Source organism: Bos indicus, chromosome 14 (assembly GCF_029378745.1).
Source record: "Bos indicus isolate NIAB-ARS_2022 breed Sahiwal x Tharparkar chromosome 14, NIAB-ARS_B.indTharparkar_mat_pri_1.0, whole genome shotgun sequence".
In the NCBI taxonomy this organism is placed as follows: Eukaryota; Metazoa; Chordata; class Mammalia; order Artiodactyla; family Bovidae; genus Bos; species Bos indicus.
The window spans coordinates 3,714,141-3,734,107 of NC_091773.1; the positions used below are offsets into that span (position 1 = coordinate 3,714,141).

General features: G+C 46.1%; 1 long non-coding RNA gene across 1 annotated transcript; it reads left to right on the top strand.

Annotated features, from left to right (window-relative positions):
- The first annotated feature begins 221 nt into the window (after nucleotides 1-221).
- LOC139186862 (uncharacterized) lies at nucleotides 222-19,357 on the top strand. Its single transcript, XR_011570468.1, has 4 exons — nucleotides 222-11,716; nucleotides 13,396-13,524; nucleotides 14,106-14,169; nucleotides 17,582-19,357. It is a non-coding gene; the product is annotated as an uncharacterized lncRNA (long non-coding RNA).
- Nucleotides 19,358-19,967: the final 610 nt, after the last annotated feature.

A 19,967-nucleotide genomic window follows, 5' to 3' on the forward strand; every position in this document is an offset into this window, starting at 1 on the left:
CTGCCCTGCGGTGGCAGGGAGGAAGCACTGGTGCAAACGCAGAGCTGCCGCGAGGCCCGTGGCGCCCATTCCCCCCACTGCACCGGCCTCCACCCTCTTGGGCCTTGCTTTTCCTGAGGCCTGCCCAGGGCATGCAGCTGGCTGCTTGTACAGGCCAGCCCAGGGAGGGGCTTCGCTTGAGGGCCCCGGGGCACACAAGCGCGTCTGGGAGGTGGGGGACCCCCAAGGGGGGAATGAGGGGTCAGGGCAGGGACAAGCCAGTGCAGAAGGACCTGCGGGTCCCCAGGGCTGACATCCCCAAGGACCCTGGGGGGAGTGAGAAGGCAGCCTCCGCCCTGGCCCGCCCCCAGCGGCATGAGCTGGCCGGTGTGTGTCCATCCTGCAGGGGGTCATCCCTGAACACCACCCGTCCTCAGTTGTGAACAGATCAGACACTGGCCTTGGGAGCCCTGGGAGCACTAGGAACTCCAGGGAACCTTGGGGGCCAAGAGTGGGGACTTGCCACAGCCATTTTCCAGGATCAGCTAAGTGTGACGTAGTAGACACTGGGTCTCTGCCCTCAGCCTCCGATACAGCTCTTTCACCCCCTTGGAATTTCTTGGGTGACAGGAGCAACTTTTGTTCTGAAGAGGCTGCTCTGGGTGGGCTCCTGGGTGGCTTCAGTGTGGTCACGAGAAAGGCCTAGTGAGACCAGAAACTTGGACCTTCCTGTCCCACCCCCACTGTCCAGGAGAGGAGAAGGGGCTAGAGGGTAAGTTAATTGATCAAGCCTGCAGGATGGAGCCCTCTTAGAACGCCCTCCACAGTGGGTGTGGAGAGCTTCCTGGTCGGTGAACACGTCCACGAGCCAGAGGCCGTCTGTGCCAGCTCCACAGGGACAGAAGTGCCTGCACCCGGAATCCTCCCAGACCTCGCCCTGGGCGCCTCCTCATCTGTATCCTTTGTAATGTCACTTATAATCAACTGGTCGACATAAGTTACGTGTTTTCCTGAATTCTCTGGGCTGTTCTAGCAGACTATCAAACCTGAAGAGGGTCATGGGAACTGCGAGTGTTTTCTAGTTTCCCAAACAAATACAGCAGTTATCAGAGAAGTTACCGGATGCTCCAAGAGAGAATTCGCAAGGCTTCCTCAAGGAGTGGGTGCTGGAACGAACCCAGGCACCCCAAAGGGTGACCCAGCTGAGGCCTGTGTCGCGAATGCCTCCCACGGTGGAGGAGGTGAACTGAGTCGAGCCTGAGGGCAGTCCTGCGTGGACCGTGAATATCTGGAGCTCCGTCGTGGGGCCAGCAGGAGCCAGGGAAGCGTGTAGAGCAGGGGTGGGGCGTTTTTGTGGCTGGGGCGTTCCAGCTATGTGGCTGAGGCAGCAGACCCAGGTGCTGCCGTCTGGACGATGCATCCTGGTTCTCAGGTCCCAGACTGCCGGCTCCCGGGCCCTGCAGTGCTACAGCTTCCGTGTCTGGACCCCTCCTCCCTCCGAGGGCCAGAGGCGGCTAAGCCGGGAATAGCCCGTGTCCTTTTCATCCCACCAGCTGAGCCGGCTTGGCCTTGCCCTCCTGACATTTGGTCCCTTCAGGCAGGACAGGCCTGCAACGACCCTAAAATCACCCCACCGTCAGACTCTGTCATCCGAAATTCACCGAGCAGAGTCTGGGTCCACGGGAAGATGCCCCAGGTACTGAACTCTGACTCAGCCATTTGTCAACTTATGACCTCAGACACGTCACTTTGGACTCGATTTTTTTTTTTTCCATCTGAATAAATGGAGATGAAAATACTTATTTCATGGGAACTTTCATGTTAAGAGTTCTGTTTGATCTCCAACCTTTCTACACATGAGAGCAACTCCTTGTGAATACTGGTTCCCACTTCGCCCCCCTCCCGTTGCCTGCATGTCCTCCCGTCCACATCCTGGCGTGTGCCCGGAATCGCAGAGCTGAGCATGTGAGTTCACTGTCCTCCACTAGGCCTCTGCACGGGTTCATTGATGAGGTGAAGTGAGAGAACATGAGGCAGGCGTTTCTAATGCAGGTGCTCACCTGGGAAAGGGGTTCCCTAGCAAAGGAGTGAGCTCCATGACTGTGTAGTCCAGTGAAAGCCGCAAGTGTGGGTGGTTTCACACAACGCAGTCGTTGTTTGAGGTCTCTGAGGTCTGAAGAGCCAGCCTGGTCCCAGTAAGCAGGAAGAGGCTGAGCTATGCCTGTCAACCCCTGGTTCCTGGGGCCTCTGAACAGTGACTTAAGGGATTAAGACAGATGATAGGGAAAGATCAAAAGAGGGTGTCACCATGATGGAGCAGAGGCCCAGACCAAGCTCCTATTGAAAACAACTGAAAACGGTGGTAATTGTGTAAAAACATGTTTGCGAGTGCACCCACAAGCTGGCAGGAAAGTAAGAGATACTCAGCCTGGTACCTGTGTGTAGGCAGAATCCAAAAAGGCTAGCGATGAACTGACGCCAACTTTCATTTGGAGGGTTTTGCCAAAGCAGGAACATCAGTTTTTGCAGCCTCATGAAACAGGAAGGAGGAAGACAAACCCCAGAGCCCACCAGGCAAGAAATCTAATAGAAGACCACTCCCCAGTAATTTGGGAGCCCTACCAAACTCAGAGAATGGAAATGAAACTGTCCTGACTCAACCCGTTGATTCCATCCCAAATTGGCCCTCCGAGGCACAGTCCTGGAAAGCCACCCCCAAACTTCAAGTTGTTCATTAATTTGAAAATGATCCTAGATATGTACACACATCAGACATCTTACAGAAGAGAATGTATCCTTTCTGGAGGAATCTACTCTTGTCCCAAATCTCTGAGGATTTCTACAAGGAACATGAATAATTCAGAGTTATAAAAGAAAGAAAGTCATTAAATATACAAGGAAACAATGCATCATGTGTGAGCGCCAGAAGAAATAAAAGCAGCAAACTCAGGCCTGAAGAGGGATAGGATATTGGATTTATCAGACACAGGCTACAAAATAAGTATGCTTTATATGTTATGAGAAATGAAAAAGAAGATTATAATGGGTCTAGAACATCATAAAATAATAATCAAATGGACCACCTCCTATACTTGAAAAAGAGAGCTGAAATTAAATACTTAACGAATAGGTTGGAGAGTATATTAAACCCAGCTTGGGGCAGAGCTAGTAAATGAAAGAGCTGAAGACGTTATAAGTGCAGCCCAGAAAGAACAAAAAATATGAAAGAGACTTAAGGAAGCACAGCAGACAGAGTGAGACACCTTCATATACATCTAATCAAGTTCCTAGAGAAGTAGTTGCAGAGGATGGAGAAAAGTCAGTATTTGAAAGCATAATGACTGAGAACTTTGATAAAGACACAAGTCCACATGTGTAACAAGCCCAATAAATTACAAGTCGCATAACATTTTAAAGATGTAATAGACATATAATAATACAGTTTCAAAGACCAGATGCAAAGGGATGATTTAAAAGGAGCTAGAAAGACAAAGACAAATTGCCTTCAGAGAAGTGGCAATTTGATTGACAACTGAGTTCTCATCAGCAAAAACAAAGTCCAGAAGTCAGTGGTATAGAGAATGAGAATGCGCTGAGTGGTACAAGTATTTTTCAACAGGTGAAATGATTATACTTTCAACAAAAATAGGGTTTTCCACCACTGAAACCTCACAACAGGAATTCTGAAGAATGAATCTCAAGCAGAAAGAAATTGATGCCAGATAGAAAGTCAGAGACACAAGAAAGAAGGAACAACGGATTGAGGGGCACACGTGTGGATAAATCTAAATCAGACATTCACTGTATGATAATGATTAAAACAATTGACATGTATAGAAAAATAACAGGTTTTGGTAAGGGGATGATTGGAATCAATGTTTTCTAAAAACTGCTTTAATTTCAATTATAAAGATTCAGGAGGAGGATAAAGATGTTGAGTAACATAGACTTAGGCTTTGGTGCTGGGTTTATGGAAGTTTCAATTTCTGGGATCAGCATTAAGAGAATGAGAAATAGTACGAACAACTTCTAAACAAGTTTCTCCAAAAAAATTGAATAAGGAAAACTAATTATTCAATCAAAAAGAAGAAGGAAAAGAAAAAGGACCAAAGAAATAAATAGAAATGACAGAACAAATAAAATGGCAATCATAATGATACTACTGTCCCCCATATTACAGTTGAGAAACATGGGGCACAGAGCAGTAAAGTAACACCTAGAAGTGGTTATAAAATAAGTTATAGAAGTAAACATATCAGTACTTGGAATAAACTAAATATCCCAGATAAAAGACTAGATATAAAACCCACAAATTCATGTTTATGATGTTTACAAGAGACACTAAAACATAAGGATATAGTAGGTTGGAATAAAATATTGGAAAAAATGTACCAGCAAAAATCCTAATAAACTGTGAGTCTAAAGTAAAAAATAAAGTACTTCAAGTGATAAAAATAATAACCTCATGATGACAAGAGTAATAACATCAGGACACCTATAATAACTCCAGTTATGTGTGCAACCAATAACACAACTTTAAATCCACAAAGAAAACCAGGTAGAACCGCAAGGAGACACGGACAAATCTCACAGTAACTCAAGGACGGAGAAGACAGAAATCGTTAAAGATATAAAGGGTTTGTAAAACTCCATCATTCAGTTTGATTTAATGCATTTACACTGAATACTCAGCAGCCTAGAAAAATATATCAAGCACATGCAAGATTTGCTTTATGGCCGTGTAAATAGTTGAATCAAGATTGCCGGGAGAAGAATCAGCAACCTCAGACATGTAAATGGTACCACTCTAATGGCAGAAAGTGAAGAACTAAAGAGTCTCTTGATGAGGCTGAAAGAGGAGAGTGAAAAAGCTGGCTTAAAAGTCAACTTTCAGAAAACAAAGGACGGAAGCCTGGCGTATTGCAGCCCAGGGGGTCGCAAAGAGCTGGACACAACTGAACAGTAACACATAGTCGGAGGACTGTTACCATAGGGATGCGTTATCTGAACCCCGTATACCTAAGTTAGAAATGTATCACCAAAAGATAATTATAAAGCTCTCATGTAGTTGAAATTTAGTAAATACCTCTAGATACCTCAGAGTTGAGAGAAGAAATCGCCATGGAAAGTAGGAGATACTGAAATTGAACAGCAACAAAAGTATATCAGAACTTGTATGACGCAGATAAATCAGTATTTAGAGGAATGTTTTATAAACTTAAATGCTTATATTCAAAAGAGAAAAGTGTGAAAGTTAATGAACAAAGCACCATCTCTAGGAGCTAAAAGAGATGGCAGAGGAGATCAAAGAAAACAGAAGAATATAATAAAGATAAGATCATAACTTAATAAAATAAGAAAGAGAGCCACAATAGCAAAAAGCCAAAGGTTGTTTCTTGAAAAGGCTAATAAAATTGAGAAAACTCTGAGTAGATTAATAAAGGAAAAAGAAAAGGCACAAATAGCCACATTACAAATAAAGAGGGAACATCAGATCTTATAACAATAGAATATTGTTGAGGAATAAGAGGAAATTATGGTGACATTCATAACAAGCTTGAAAGTATAAATGAAATATAAAATTTCTAATAAATATAATACAAATTAAAATCTCTGGTAATAAATAGGATGAATAATCCTAAAACCATTAAAGAAATCAAATCCATTGTTAAAAATCTTAAAAACTTTTCAAAAATAAAATTCCAGGTCCAGATGGTTTTTACCAGTGAATTCTAATTCAAGGAACAAAAAACTCCAGTGCCACACAAAATATTTATGAACATGGCAAAAGATGGTAAAGCACTCAGATATATTTTATGAGGCTGGTATAACCTTGATATCAAAATCTAACATATATAGCATAAGAAAAGAAAATTTTAGGCTAAATCTTACATCAATGTAGATGCAAAAATTTGAATCTAAATGTTAGCAAACAGATTCAGTAACGTGTAAAAGAAGACCACGATCAAGCTGTATTCATCCAGAGAATGCAAGGTTGGTTTTACATTGGAAAAGATATCAATGAATCCACCACACTAGTAAATTAAAGAAGAAAAAGCATATAATTCTTACATATGGGGAAAGTCTTTGATAAGAGTCAACATCCTTTTATGACTTTTAAAAAAACCAACCCTCCCACAAAAGCCTCTTAGTAATCTAGGTCTAGAAGAGTTTCTTTAACCTAATAAAAGGATATCTATAAAGAATATATATAGAGCAAACATTATTCTTAATGTTGAAATGTAGGCACTCTCTTTAAGATGGAGAACACAACAAGGGGTCTCATTATCCCCACTTTCATTCAACATTGTATAACCGGCCCATGCCAACACGGAAACTTAGGTAGGAGAGCAAATAAAAGGCATAAGAGCTGGAAACAAAGAAACAAAACTGTCATTATTTGCACATTTTATCATCAGTTATACTTAAAAGTTCCGTCTAGTCAAGGCTATGGTTTTTCCAGAGGTCATGTATGGATGTGAGAGTTGGACTGTGAAGAAGGCTGAGCGCCGAAGAATTGATGCTTTTGAACTGTGGTGGTGGAGAAGAAGACTCTTGAGAGTCCCTTGGACTGCAAGGAGATCCAACCAGTCCATTCTGAAGATCAGCCCTGGGATTTCTTTGGAAGGAATGATGCTAAAGCTGAAACTCCAGTACTTTGGCCACCTCATGCGAAGAGTTGACTCATTGGAAAAGACCCTGATGCTGGGAGGGATTGGGTGCAGGAGGAGAACGGGACGACAGAGGATGAGATGGCTGGATGGCATTACCGACTCAATGGACATGGGTTTGTGTAAACTCTGGGAGTTGGTGATGGACAGGGAGGCCTGGCGTGCTGCGATTCATGAGGTCGCAAAGAGTCAGACACGACTGAGCAACTGAACTGAACTGATACTTAAATCCTAGAGAATCTTCAGGTTTATTAGAATTAATAAGTGCTCAGCAATGTTGGGGCTTCCCCGGTGGCTCAGAGGGTAAAGTGTCTGCCTGCAATGCAGGAGACCCGGGTTCGATCCCTGGGTTGGGAAGATCCCCTGGAGAAGGAAATGGCAACCCACTCCAGTATTCTTACCTGGAAAATCCCATGGACAGAGGAACCTGGTGGGTGTGTGTAGTCCATGGATCACCAAGAGTTGGACACAACTGAGCGACTTCACTTTCACTTTCTTCAGCAATCTTGTTGGATACAAAATCAGTATAGAAAATCCACAGCATTTTGTGCCACAACCAAAACCATCTAGAAAATAGTTGTAAACATTACCTTTTATAGAACTACAAAAAGTATAAAGAATTCATGGTAGGCAGAATAACGAGGTTCCAAATATGTCCATGTCCTGATTCCTAGAACCTGTGAGAATGATGGGTTCATGGCAAAGAGGAATTATGGGTACAGAGAAAGTTGCTGATAGCTTGACTTTAGGGAGATGATTCTGGATTATCCATGTGGGTCCAGTGTATTCACAAGGTTCCTTAAAAGGGAAAGAGGGAGACAAAAGAAAACCCGAGAGATGGCAGTGTGAGAAGAATTTAGCCTGAAGTTGCCGGCTTTGAAGATGTAGGAAGGGGCCTTGAGCCTCAACCTCGAGAAGCTGGAAAAGGCTTCTCCACTAGCCTAGTGGAAACAGATTCTCCACTAGCGCTTTCGCTCACACGGACGAAGCCCTGGGCACATCTTGACTTTTGCCCAGAGAGACTCATTTTGGACTCTGACTTCAAGAACTCCAAGATAAGCAACTTGTGCTATTTAAGCCACCAAGTTTGCAGTAACTTGTTACAGAAACAAAAGGAAAATAGAATCCAGGAATAAATCTTTTCTCTAATGTGCTAAGACCATTATGGAGAATGTTATAAAAAATTTATGGGAAGACATTAAAGGAGATCTAAATAAATAGTTGGAAGACTCTCTCATAAAGATGTAAATTCTCACTAAATTGATCTATCAGTTCAACACAACACCAATAAAAATCTTAACAGTTTTTAGTGAAGCTTGGCAAACTGATTCTAAAATTCATATATAAAACGCAAAGGCCCAATAATAGCCAACATACTCTTAAAGAATAAGTCAAAATGTATCATAATGTTAAACAAGTACACAATGTGGAATAGAAAAATGGACCAAAGGAAAGTCCAGGAACAGAGGCATGCATATAGGGACGTGACGTGTGAAATATTGCTGTCACATATCAGTGGAAGAGGGTGGACTTTTCCCTAAATGGTCTCAGAAAGTAAGCGAGTAGCCATAGGGAAAGAGATATTGGGCCCTAGTACACACCACACAAAAAAACCTACTGTAGGTTAAGACCTAAATGTAAAAGGCAAAGTGTAAAACATTTACAAGATATTAAAGATATCTTCTGATCCCAGGGTAGGGATAGATGTCCTAAATAAGACACAAGAAGCACAAGCCATAAAAAATGATAAATGTCACTGTATTAAAACTAAGAATTTCTTTTCATCAAAAGATACCTAAAGAAGATGGAAAGACAAGTCACAAACTAGGAGAAACTTGAGGAGAGTCTCCCACTGTTATACAGTTATTTAGCCTAGAAATAATGTAGGTCACTCATGCTCAGAATCCATAGAAAAGAACAAGTCAGCGACTGAAGATGTGTGGCCTGTCCCTTATAGTGAGGAGAGTATGAGCAGCAGAAGCTTCTTCCACTCCTAGTGAGGTTGAACTGGTCATCTGCCGTGACCCAGTGACTTAACTGCCAGGTACATACCACAGTGAATACACACATGGCGTGTGTAATGTGAGCTGGGCGCCAGAATAGTTGTTCATAGCAGGGGGAAAAAAAGGACATCAGCTCACATTCCATAGAAAGGATGGAATGTGCAGATCCATTTTAGCATATCTGTATAGCAGAATAATGTACAATGATGAATATGCAACAATGTGGATCCATTTCCAAAACATAACATTGATGGGAGAAAGCGGCCAACAGAAAAGCACATGCAATATGATTCCAATTACATGAAGTCCCCAAAGCAAAAAGTTGTTTTTTTTTTTTTTTTAAAGCAATAAGGATAAGCAAATGAGTTACTTATACAAAATTTAGCATAGATTCCATGTGGAGCAGAGAAAAAGGATGGGATTTGAGAGGGAAAATTGGACTCTGGGAATCAAATGATGTTCCATTTATTCACCTGGGTAGTGAGAACTTAGTTCTGTGCTTCTCTCTAAAAATTGAGATGTTCAATTCAGGCCCAGGTGATGAGAACTGTCAAAGACATGGCTTTTGGTTAAAAAAGAAAGAAAGAAAGAAAGAAAGCTCCTTTGGCGCAGATTCAGCAAACCAATAAAGAAATTCCTTCTTCCACCTTTAGAATTCGGTTTGCCATTTCAAACCTGCTGATTAATCACAGTGTGTTCCTGGCAGCTGCCCAGGCCAGCTCCTCTGAAAATAGGTGAAGTGGAAGCCCTAGGGCAGGAGCACCTTCAGCACCACGGACAGCAACCCACTGTTGGCCCTTCAGAGACCAGCTGCAAAGGGATTCAGAGAATTGCCTAAGGGCAGAGGCTTTCACAGTCTTGGCCCAAGCCACCAGCAGGCAGAGGATGAAACAGAACCCATGTCTCCTGATACCTGATCCACTCTATGTTCCATTGCTCCTGGCTTTGGCTAAATGGACTGGAACTCCTCCCTGAACCAGGAAGTCACTAGGAGACTTCCACGTGTAAGTCTTCCACATGGAAAGCTTGGGCTTTGCAGTGAGTGTCAGCAGGGTTGAGATCTGGACTCTGCCCCCACCCTCTGAGTGCTCTCGGAAGTCTCTGCCCCTCGCCAAGCCTCAGTGTCAATCATATCCACTCCCCACAGAGTTGCTGTGAGAATTCAATAATATTAGATCTTGTGCTCTGGTACACAATTAAAACCAAGAAAATTCCCTTTCCCTCAGTGTATTTCAAACAGGGGGAAAAAAATCCTTTGGAAAATTTAAAAGAAGCTGAAACAATTAGAGTCTGTTTTAGAAATAAACCCCACAAAATTTCCGTATAAAATGTTGGCATTTGCTAACAGATATTAAGGTTCCTTTGGATGTCCTAGTTCTGGTCACTCTGGTTCATTTCAGCCCCCTGATCATTGCCTACTGTGTCTATACTCTGCTATGCCAAGAGATACTCAGAGAAGGGGGTGACGATATGCTCACAAAATGTCCCAGGGCTAAGCGTCCTCGACCACACAGTCCTTCCCCACAACGAACCTGAAGGGTGATATATTGTTCTTTTAATTGGTCACTGGATTCCATTTGCTAGGATTTTATTTAGAAATTTTCATCTATATTCGTAAGTGCCGTTGGTCTACAATTCCTCTTTTGTTGTCACTGTTCAGTCACTAAGTCATGTCTGACTCTGCGACCCCATGGACTGCAGCACGCCAGGCTTCCCTGTCCATCAGCATCTCCCGGAGCTTGCTCAAACTCATGTCCATCACGTCGGTGACGCCATCCAACCATCTCCTCCTCTGTCATCCCCTTCTTCCCCTGCCTTCAATCTTTCCCAGCACCAGGGTCTTTTCTAATGAGTTGACTCTTCACCTTATTTTGTATTAAAAGATATTCTAGATGCACAGAATGAATAAGGGAATTTCTCTTCTATCCTTTTCCATGGCCCCAAATAGTTTAAACAGTATTAAAATGATTAGTTCTTTAGAAATTAGATAAAATTCAGTGGTAAGCTGGTCTGATTCTGCAGTCTTTTCACTGACAGATCTCCAATCACCTTCTAATCTCTTCTATGGTAATTGGTCTATTAAAATTTTCCATTTTTTCTTGGGCTGATTTTGGTAATTTACTTTTACTAGGAAATCATCCATTTCCCTGAGGTTTTCAATTTGTTATCACAGAGTTGCATATAATATTCTCTCATAATTATTTTTATCTCCCCTGTATCTGTAGTTATATTGGTATGTCTGCCTTCTCATTCCTAATCTTGTCTAATTTTACTCTGTCTCTCCATTCTCCATAATTGGACTCACGAGGGGTTTTTTTCTATTTTATTAGCCATTTCAAAGAACAAGCTTTTACATTTATATATTCTTCCCACTATTTAAAAATGTTTTCTATTTCATCGATTTCAGGTCTTAACCTTATGAATTCCCTTTTTATTGATTCTTTTGTTGTTTCTTTTCCTAATTGCTTGAAACAAGCACTAAAAATGATGCCATGTTTAGTCTTTGCCCCTCTAATGGAAGTATGTCAGGCTGTGTGTTTCTAAGCTGTGTTAACTTTAGCATGTATGTATATATACATACATACGTACATATTTGATGTGGACTGTTTTAAAAGTCTTTATTGAATTTGTTCCAATATTGCTTCTGTTTTTTGTTTGTTTTGGTGGCAAGGCATGTGGGATCTTAGCTGCCCGACCAGCGATCGAACTCACACGCCCTCCATTGGAACGTGAAACCTTCATCACTAATAAGGGAGCCAAACACACTTTGTTTGCAAATGTAAAACAGTCCTGCATAACTCTCGGATTGAAGAGGAAAATCAAAAGAGAAATTACATACTATCTGGGAAAAGAAACAAGGAAAAAAATGTTGGAACATATACTAGGGACTTCCCTGGCGGTCCAGGGGTTAAGATTTCACCTTGCAATGCACGGCTTCCCTGGTGGCTCAGATGGTGAAGAATCCGCCTGCAACGCGGGAGACCCAGGTTCAGTCCCTGGGTCGGAAGTTCTCCTGGAGAAGGGCATGGCAAGCCACTCCTGTATTCTTGCCTGGAGACTCTGGTAAGTCACTCCAGTGTTCTTGCTTGGAGAATCCCATGGACAGAGGAATCTGGTAGGCTATACAGTCCATGGGGTCACAGAGTCAGACACGATTGAGTGACTAACACTTTCCCTCTATTGAATATGGCTGGAGCATGAGGCCTGTGAAAACTTCACTCTTATGTTCTTTAATCTGATAATATTTTCTTGTGAGCCTATTATATCCTGATTTTCTTCAGTGACCTTTGGGCACATAAACAGGAATTCACTATTTGATTTAAAATGTATATATATATATATACATATATATAAATGTATAAAACTGCATGTTATATATCCATTCACAGTTATTATTTGCATTATTCAATTCTGTTATTACTTTGTTGTTTTTTAATTTTAAATATACATAAAAGCAGAGAGATAACACATAAAAGCATCCATCACCAAGATTCAATAGCTGTACATTTTGCTATGTTTGTTTTTACTGCGGTATTTAGAATTAAATTATAGGCTTCATTTCACCCCTAGACACTAGTTTGCCTCTTCCCTACTTAACCATGAAACTGTTGCTGTACCTGAGAAAATAACGATGATGTTCTATAATATAGAACTCCATCCATAGTCAAATTTCCCTAATTGTCCCTAAAATGACTTTTAAAAACCTGATTTGTTCAAACTAGGTTCGAGTCAATGGCCATGCAATATATTTGATTGCCTCGTAACTTCCAATTGCTTCCTAATTTCTAACACTCTTGTCCATTTCTCACAAAAAGGTGCAGTTTTTTCTCACTATGATTTTACCTGTCTCAGGTTCTCCTTCCTTTACTAGTAGGTTTCACTTGGATAAGTAGTTGTTTGTTGTTGTTTTTAAATACAGGCTTATGACCGCATAGCACTTCACTGTATAACATTCTAACGTATCATATACAATTATTTTAAACCATGTTGAAATTAATATCTGCCAGTCCTACTTGATACTTTGTTTTCATCTGCTTTATCCTTGTAGATGTTTTCCCAGAAATGGATCTTATCTTTTAATATTTATTTGGCTGTGTCGAGTCTCCCTTGCATCATGCGGGATCTTTCATTGTGGCACGTGTACTCAGTTGCTGTGTGGGACGTGGGATCCTAGTTCACGACCTGGGATCCAGCCTGCACGTTGCAAGCCAGATTCTAAACCACTGGACCACCAGGGAGGTCCCTCTCAGCAATTTATTTTAAATATATAAAATATTACTTTGTTTCAAGTGTGTTTCTAATAAACAGCTGACAACTGGCCTGCCTTCCTGTTGCGTGTTGAACCCAGTGTGATAGGGTCTATCCTTCCACGGGAGAACTCGATGCTTTCCACTGAAGCTCCGAACACTTACATATATAATGTAGCTCCTGTGAGATGCTGTTGTTGATTATTTTGTATCATTGTTTCTACCTCACTTTTGATGACTTGATCAAGTTGCTGTTCCTTCCATCTTCCCCTTTCTTAATCTGGAAGTCGCCACGTAGGCCCTTTTCTCACGTGTCTCCCCCAGATTCATATGTTGAAGCAGTCACTCTCAGAGTAGCTGTTTTGGGGATGGAGCTTCTTGGGGGTAATTAAGGTTAAATGATGTCATAAGGATGGGTCCCAGATCCAGGAGGATTAGTGCCCTTCTAGGAAGAGACACCAGAACTCTCTCTCTCTCTCCTGCCCCTCCTTCCAGCACTGCCCAAAGAAGAGGTCATGTGAGTACCCAGCAAGATGGGAGCCGTCGCAAACCGAGAGGCAAGACTTCAGAACAAAACCTGTCTTGCAGGCCCCTTGATCCTGGACTTCCAGCCTCCAGAAACAAGTATGTGTTGTGCAAGCCTGTGGCAAGACTGGTATTTTGTTATGCTCACCCAAGCGGATAGACCCTAAGACTCCTTCCATTGCGCTGATGGTTCCGTTTCCCACATCTCTCTGCTTTGAAAGTAAGACACCAACTATTCCACACAATAAGATGTTCTATTTTTCTGCTAATTATTCCCCCTCAGTCTAAGAAGATGACCCTTCCAGACATCTTTTATTTTCTTCCTTTCCCCTTCCCCTCCAAGATGAGATCCTTGCAAAGTTTATCATTTGCGCCCCCCCTCCCCCGGCCATAACTCATAGCTACTGCTGAGCTATGACTTTTGTAAATAGACTATCATTAGAATTTTTCCTCCCAGTACAGACCTTCAATTTCAGGAACCCTTACTTAGCACTTAGATGGCACAGTCTGAGACAGGTCTATCCTGATTCATTTTTGTTTAATTTACCCACATATCAAGGTCTGCTGCTCACTATGTCTTTCCCTTTTCATTTTTCTTCATTCTCTGGGCTCTGTCCTGTCTCTTTTATTTCCAGATTTGAGTCTTCTCTTGAGTCTTTTTTTTTTTTTTTTTTTCTCAGAAGGGGCAGGGAATAGAGGAGAATTTGGAAAGTGTCATCGCAGAATCTTCCTTCGGCTTCACAGGTGAGCGGGAACTTACCTGGGAACAGGATGCTCAGGCGAAGGTCTATGCTGGGCATGAAAGTGGACAGAAGACCACTGGCGTGGCCTCCAGATGTGATAGAGGAGGTTTCTGGGCAGAAGCCTTTGGGACCGTGGTGAGATCTGCCAGGTTCCCTCTCCCTGTCAGGGATCATGGGAGCCTAGGGCAGGCGAGTGTCTGCCAGCCTGGGTCTCAGTGGACCAGTGCGAAGAGCTACTGTCAACTCAACATGAGCAGGATGAGCCTTTGTGATCTGAATGACTGATTTTGTTTTTCATTTAAAAATTTTTCTGGTACTGATGTGTCTTAGTCAGCTCAGGCTGCTGTAAGGAAATGCCGCAGACGGTGAGGGTGACACCAGACACTTAGCCCTCACAGCTCTGGAGGCTGGGGAGCCCAGGCTCAGCGCCTGGCAGGGGCCCTCTTCCTGGTTTGCAGATGGCCCGTTCTCATCCTGTCCTCACGTGGCTGAGGCGGCCATAGGGGAGGTGGTTTCTGGTCTCCTCCTCTTTCTATAAGAACTCTAATCCCGTTGGGGGCCCCACTCCTGGGACCTCATCTAAACCTGTTACCCCCCACAAATGCCTCACAACCAAGTGCCATCACGCTGGGGGTTAGGGTTTCAGCAAATGAATCTGGTGGGAGGGTCACAAGCACTCAGTCCATAACTTGCTGGATAACCCACCCCATCTGACTCATTCAGAAGCCATTTGGATATGGGATGCTCTCACTCTCCAGGTATAATTCTCTCCCTCCTGTCGGGCTCTGGCCCCTCCCCCCACCTCTCCCACCCAGGTGGTATGATTTTTCTTTATCAGCAAAATACCCCCATGTTTGTCTGTGTCCCCCAGGAAGCAGATGTTGCAATGCAACTAATTACACAAGAAATTTACTAGGGAGGACGCTTAAGTGAGGGGTTTCTCAAGTGGCTCAGTGGTAAAGAATCCGCCTGCCAATGCAGGAGACACAGGAGATGAGGGTTTGATCCCTGGGTCGGGAAGATCCTCTGGAGGAGGAAATGGCAACTCACTCCAGTATTCTTGCCTGGAGAATCCCACGGGCAGAGGAGCCTGGTGGGCACAGTCCAGGGGATGCAGAGTCGACATGACTGAATACGCACAGTGCTCAGTCACTTTGAGAGGAAACGGGGAGGGAGCTGGGAGAGCCATCATACCGTGGTCCCACTTAAGTGAAAGAGAGAGGGAAGGAAGGATGGCAAGTGGAAACTGAATACTCAGTCAAATCCTGCTGCCAAAGATGCCTGCTCAGAAAAGGCAGATGGACAGGAGATGAAGTGAGGCCTGGCCCCAGAGTCTGGCCTGACCCTTCTCCCGATGCTCTCCACAACGGCTGAGACACCTGCCGTGCAGGCCAGACCACGGGTCAGTATGGCCAAGCACGGCTGCACAGGGGAGGGCGCAGGGTGGGTGCGCTGAGCTGTAGACAGCACTGTGGATGCGGGATCAGAGGTGAGCACGTACACGGCGCCTTGGGCTGTGACGTGTAAGCTTCCTGACCACACCTCTGTGCCTCCAGGGCCTGGACCAGGAACCGGCCGAGTAGATGCTTAACAGACACTTGTGTCAAGAAAGAATGAACACCGGTAGCTCTATTCTGGCCTCAGATTCTAAAATGAAGTCTGGGAGAGAGACAGAGACACTGGGGTGGGAACACCAAAGAGGAGTTCATCTGGACCGAAGTCAGGGACACTTACCCCAATAGTATCAGCCCTGCCCAGCATCTCCCCGCTTCTTTCTGATCTGCCCCCACCCCCACCCCTTTGATTCCTGTATCTCCCCTTCTTCTCTCTGATGCCCCCAGGCTCTCTAGCCTTCTCTCTGGTCCTCCACTCCCCAGCCCTTCCTTTCTGATGTCATGATCCTCCTGTTCCAGCCCCTGCTCTGCTGGGTTCAAAATCGTAGGACAGTCATGCAGGAGTCAACAGTGTCCCTGCACTTAGAAAAGAAACAGTAGCCCATGAGAGTGAAAAAAAGTGAAAGTGTTAGTCATTTGGTTGTCTGCCTCTTTGAGATCCTATGGACTGTAGCTTGCCAGGCTCCTCTGTTCATGGGATTCTCCAGGCAAGAATCCTGGAGTGGGTTGCCAGTCCCTTCTCCAGGGCATCTTCCTGACCCAGTGATAGAACCCGGGTCTCCTACATTGCAGGCAGATTCTTTACCATCTGAGCTTCCAGGGAAGTCCAGCTTATGAGAGAGTGAGGTTCAAAGCTGGAGACAGAGACAAACACGACCAGCTCGGCTTCCTTCACTGCTTGCCTGTGCCACTGACTCTGCTAAGGGCAAAACATACCATGTCCCCATTTCACAGATGAGGAAACTGAGACTCAGGTGAAGTAACAGGCCCAAGGTCAACCTAGGACCATCCAACTCTGTAGCCAAGCAGCTTGCACTACCCCTACCCCAAGCTCAGAGACTGCTGGTGTGGTGCCTGGCTCACCTTATGGCTTTTGATCCTCGCCCCCACCTCCAGGCTGGAGAGCTCCCCAGGCACACTGCGGGGCTGATACTGCAGGAAGGGGCTGCCCCACACCATCCAATGAGGGGGTGTGCCTAAGCTCCCTCCCTACGCAGTGCACACATGGACTTCCGTGAGTGCACCAGTGAAATCCATCTTCCTCCCATAGCCTCAGAGAACCTTCATGATCTGGTCCGGCCTCCCATCCCCCTGGAGGCTCAGAGCCCTGCCCTCTGAACTCACCTTGTGCCAACTTCCCCCAGGCTTACATCCCAGTCACATCTGCCTTCTGGCTCTTCCCTGAAGAAGCCAAGACCCCTCCCCTGGCCCCAGGGCCTTTGCACAGGCTGCTCCTTCTGCTTAGACGCCCTTTCCTGGATCTGAACATGTCGTTCACGCCTCTGTTTCAGTGCCATCCCTGAATTGTTCTTCAGTTGCCGAGTCGTGTCTGACTCTTTGTGACCCCATGGACTGCAGCATGCCAGGCCTTCCTGTCCCTCATATTCCCTAGGAGTTTGCCCAAATTCATGTCCATTGAGTCGGTGATGCCATCCAACCATCTCATCCTATGTCACCCTCTTCTGCCCTCAATCTTTCCCAGCATCAGGGTCTTTTCCAATGAGTCAGCTATTTGCATCAGGTGGCCAAAGTATTGGAGCTTCAGCTTCAGCATCAGTCCTTGCAATGAACATTCAGGTTTGATCTCCTTTAGGATGGACTGGTTTGATCTCCTTGTGGTCCAAGGGACTCTCAAGAGTCTCCTCCAGCACCGCAGTTCAAAAGCATCAGTTCTTTGGTGCTCCATCTCTGACTACCACCCCCACTAACGTCCCTCCGTCCAGCCCACATTTCACCGTCCCAGTCACCCACTCCTGGCTTTACCCTGATGGTTAACTGGTTCACTGTTTATTCCCCCAGCAGGACGACTGTTCCTTGACAGCAGGGACCTTGCTACTGGCTCCCTAACACCCCTGGAGGCAAGAGCTGGATTGTCAAACTGTGTAGACCCCCTGGAGACCCTCCGGGGATGGGAGCCGGACCTGACCTTGGGGGCCTGATAGGTGCATGGTGTCCGAGCCCTGGTGATGATGACGACTCTGTGATCTCCCATAAGTGCCTGGACTTCTCTGGGCTGCCACCTCCTGACTTGTCAAATCCCTTCCGGCACCGTGGGAAGAGAATCAAGCCCTGAACAGTGCTGTACAACACGTGTATCCTCAAAGCGTTCGCTGTGCCTGCTCCACGCTCAGAACCAGGGAGGGCCATCAGCCTGTCCCGCAGCCTGGGGACTGGCAGGCAAAGTCCCCTCTGCCAGGAAGCCCTCTGGGGGCCAGAGTTGAGGCTAGTCTGGGTGCCCACACCCCCACGTGACCCACAGGTCTCCAACTCCAGACCTGCCATCTCCTGTTCACTTTGCATCACAAACTCCCAGTCCTCTCCTGGCATAGAGGCCCCCAGGCTGGCAAGTGCTGTCAGGACAGAGAGCAGCTCAGGGGCAGAGAAAGCCCCTCTGAAGCGCCAGACCCTGCAGAGCCCCCCGGGTGGTAATTAAACTCTGTGGATGTTTCCTGAGCCCTACTCTGCTGGGACTCAGGTCAGACAAGCCCTGTCCTGGCATTCTTCGCGGCCTGGAGCAACGCAGGGGATGGAGTAACCGTGCTGAGGTCAGGACTGTTACAGGGGCACACGGGCCGTGCCCTAGACCTGGCCTGAGCCAGGAGGGCTCCCTGGAGGAGGCACCCTGCCCTCTCTCCCCTCCCTTGAGAGGGTGACGAGCCCTGTAATGATATACAGGATACACCTGCAAGTCCCCAAATAGCAGCAGTGCGTACAGGGACGCCGCATTCTTGCTGCGAAATTGCTGCCACCTTGGCTGCGTTTGCAAAAATACCTTCTGCCACACAAAGGTGAAAATGGCAGAGGCGAGAACCAGGCTTCGGAAAAGGAAAAATATTTAAACACCTTCCTCAGGGACCTGTAAGCTCTCGGCACGGGGACAGTGATGGCGCCGTGTGACTGGGCTAAAGTTAGCTCCCACCGGGGTAGCTGGCTGCGAGCAGCGTCTCCACTGCGAGCGTGTGGTGGCTGGCACAGCTCCTCGGCCGGCGGGCAGGGCGGTGCGGAGAGGAGGGCAGTGGACCCACACTGCGTGCCCCCCACCCCCCACGGGCACCGCACACGCCTGCCTGCACTGCATCTGGACGGATGGGGGCACCTCTGCCCTTGCCAACCAACCCGGGGGTGCACAGAGGGGGTCACTCACTGGCCTGGGGTCACTCACTGGCCCGCGGTCACAGCAGGTGGAGACGACAAACCTGGAATTGGGATCCCAGCCACCGAACTCAGAAGGCTGTTCCACATCGAGTACCATTAGGGTCCACCTGGGAGAATCGAGTTTGCAAATGAGGGAGAGAGCTGGTCACACTGCGTGTGCGCCTTGCAGACAGGCTGCTTCCATGGAGACGGTCCCCAGCTGGACCTCCACACCCCGGCTCTGTCCCTTCCCCATGCTGGACAATTTTTGGGTGTTCCTGTCCAACGACAGCAATTACCGCATCAAATGATCCTGTCTCACACCCAAGTTCAGGCTTTCTCAACGTCCTTGGTTAGAGCATTCTCCATAAACTATTGTTTCTGTTTATTCTTAACAGCAGGAGATTTTTCTAGATTTCTTATTTTTATTTATATTATCGTTTTTATTATGAAGGAGAAGAGCTGGGTTCAACAAATGTTGAACGTCTCTCTATGGGTGTTTAACCATTAGTTCAGGCCCTGGGTGATGAGGAGGTGACTGAGAAAGGTCACCGATGCCATTTCCTGGCCACCGCTATGTCGTTCTCAAATCCATTTCATTAATCTAGTCAGCAAACGCCCAGGAGCCTCTGCTCTGCCAAGCGCTGGGTACCCAGCAGCGGAGGTCGGGGACAGGATGCCCCTCCCCCTGCCCAGGAGCCCCGCTGTGGGCGTGGACACGCGCCCTCCCATCTCCTGGGCCTGGTTTGGGAACAGCCTCTTGCAGGTACTGGCCCTGCTGCCCTGGCCTCAGTTAATGAGACCCTCCTGGTGGGCACAGGGTTTGGGTTCCTCCATCTGTCCCCCTCGGGAGCTGTCAGCTGGTGAAGCTTCTGCCGATGGCCTGATTGATCCTGGCAGTGCTGAGGCTCCGTGGGGAAAGCGATGGAGCTATTTATGGATCAGGTATGGAGCTGGGCAGTTGTTCAGGCCGCATTAAGAAGCCTGAAATCCATTAATCACGTTTCCTCCAGTAAAGCAAGGGCATGTGAGTGCGGCGGGCACTGGGGGC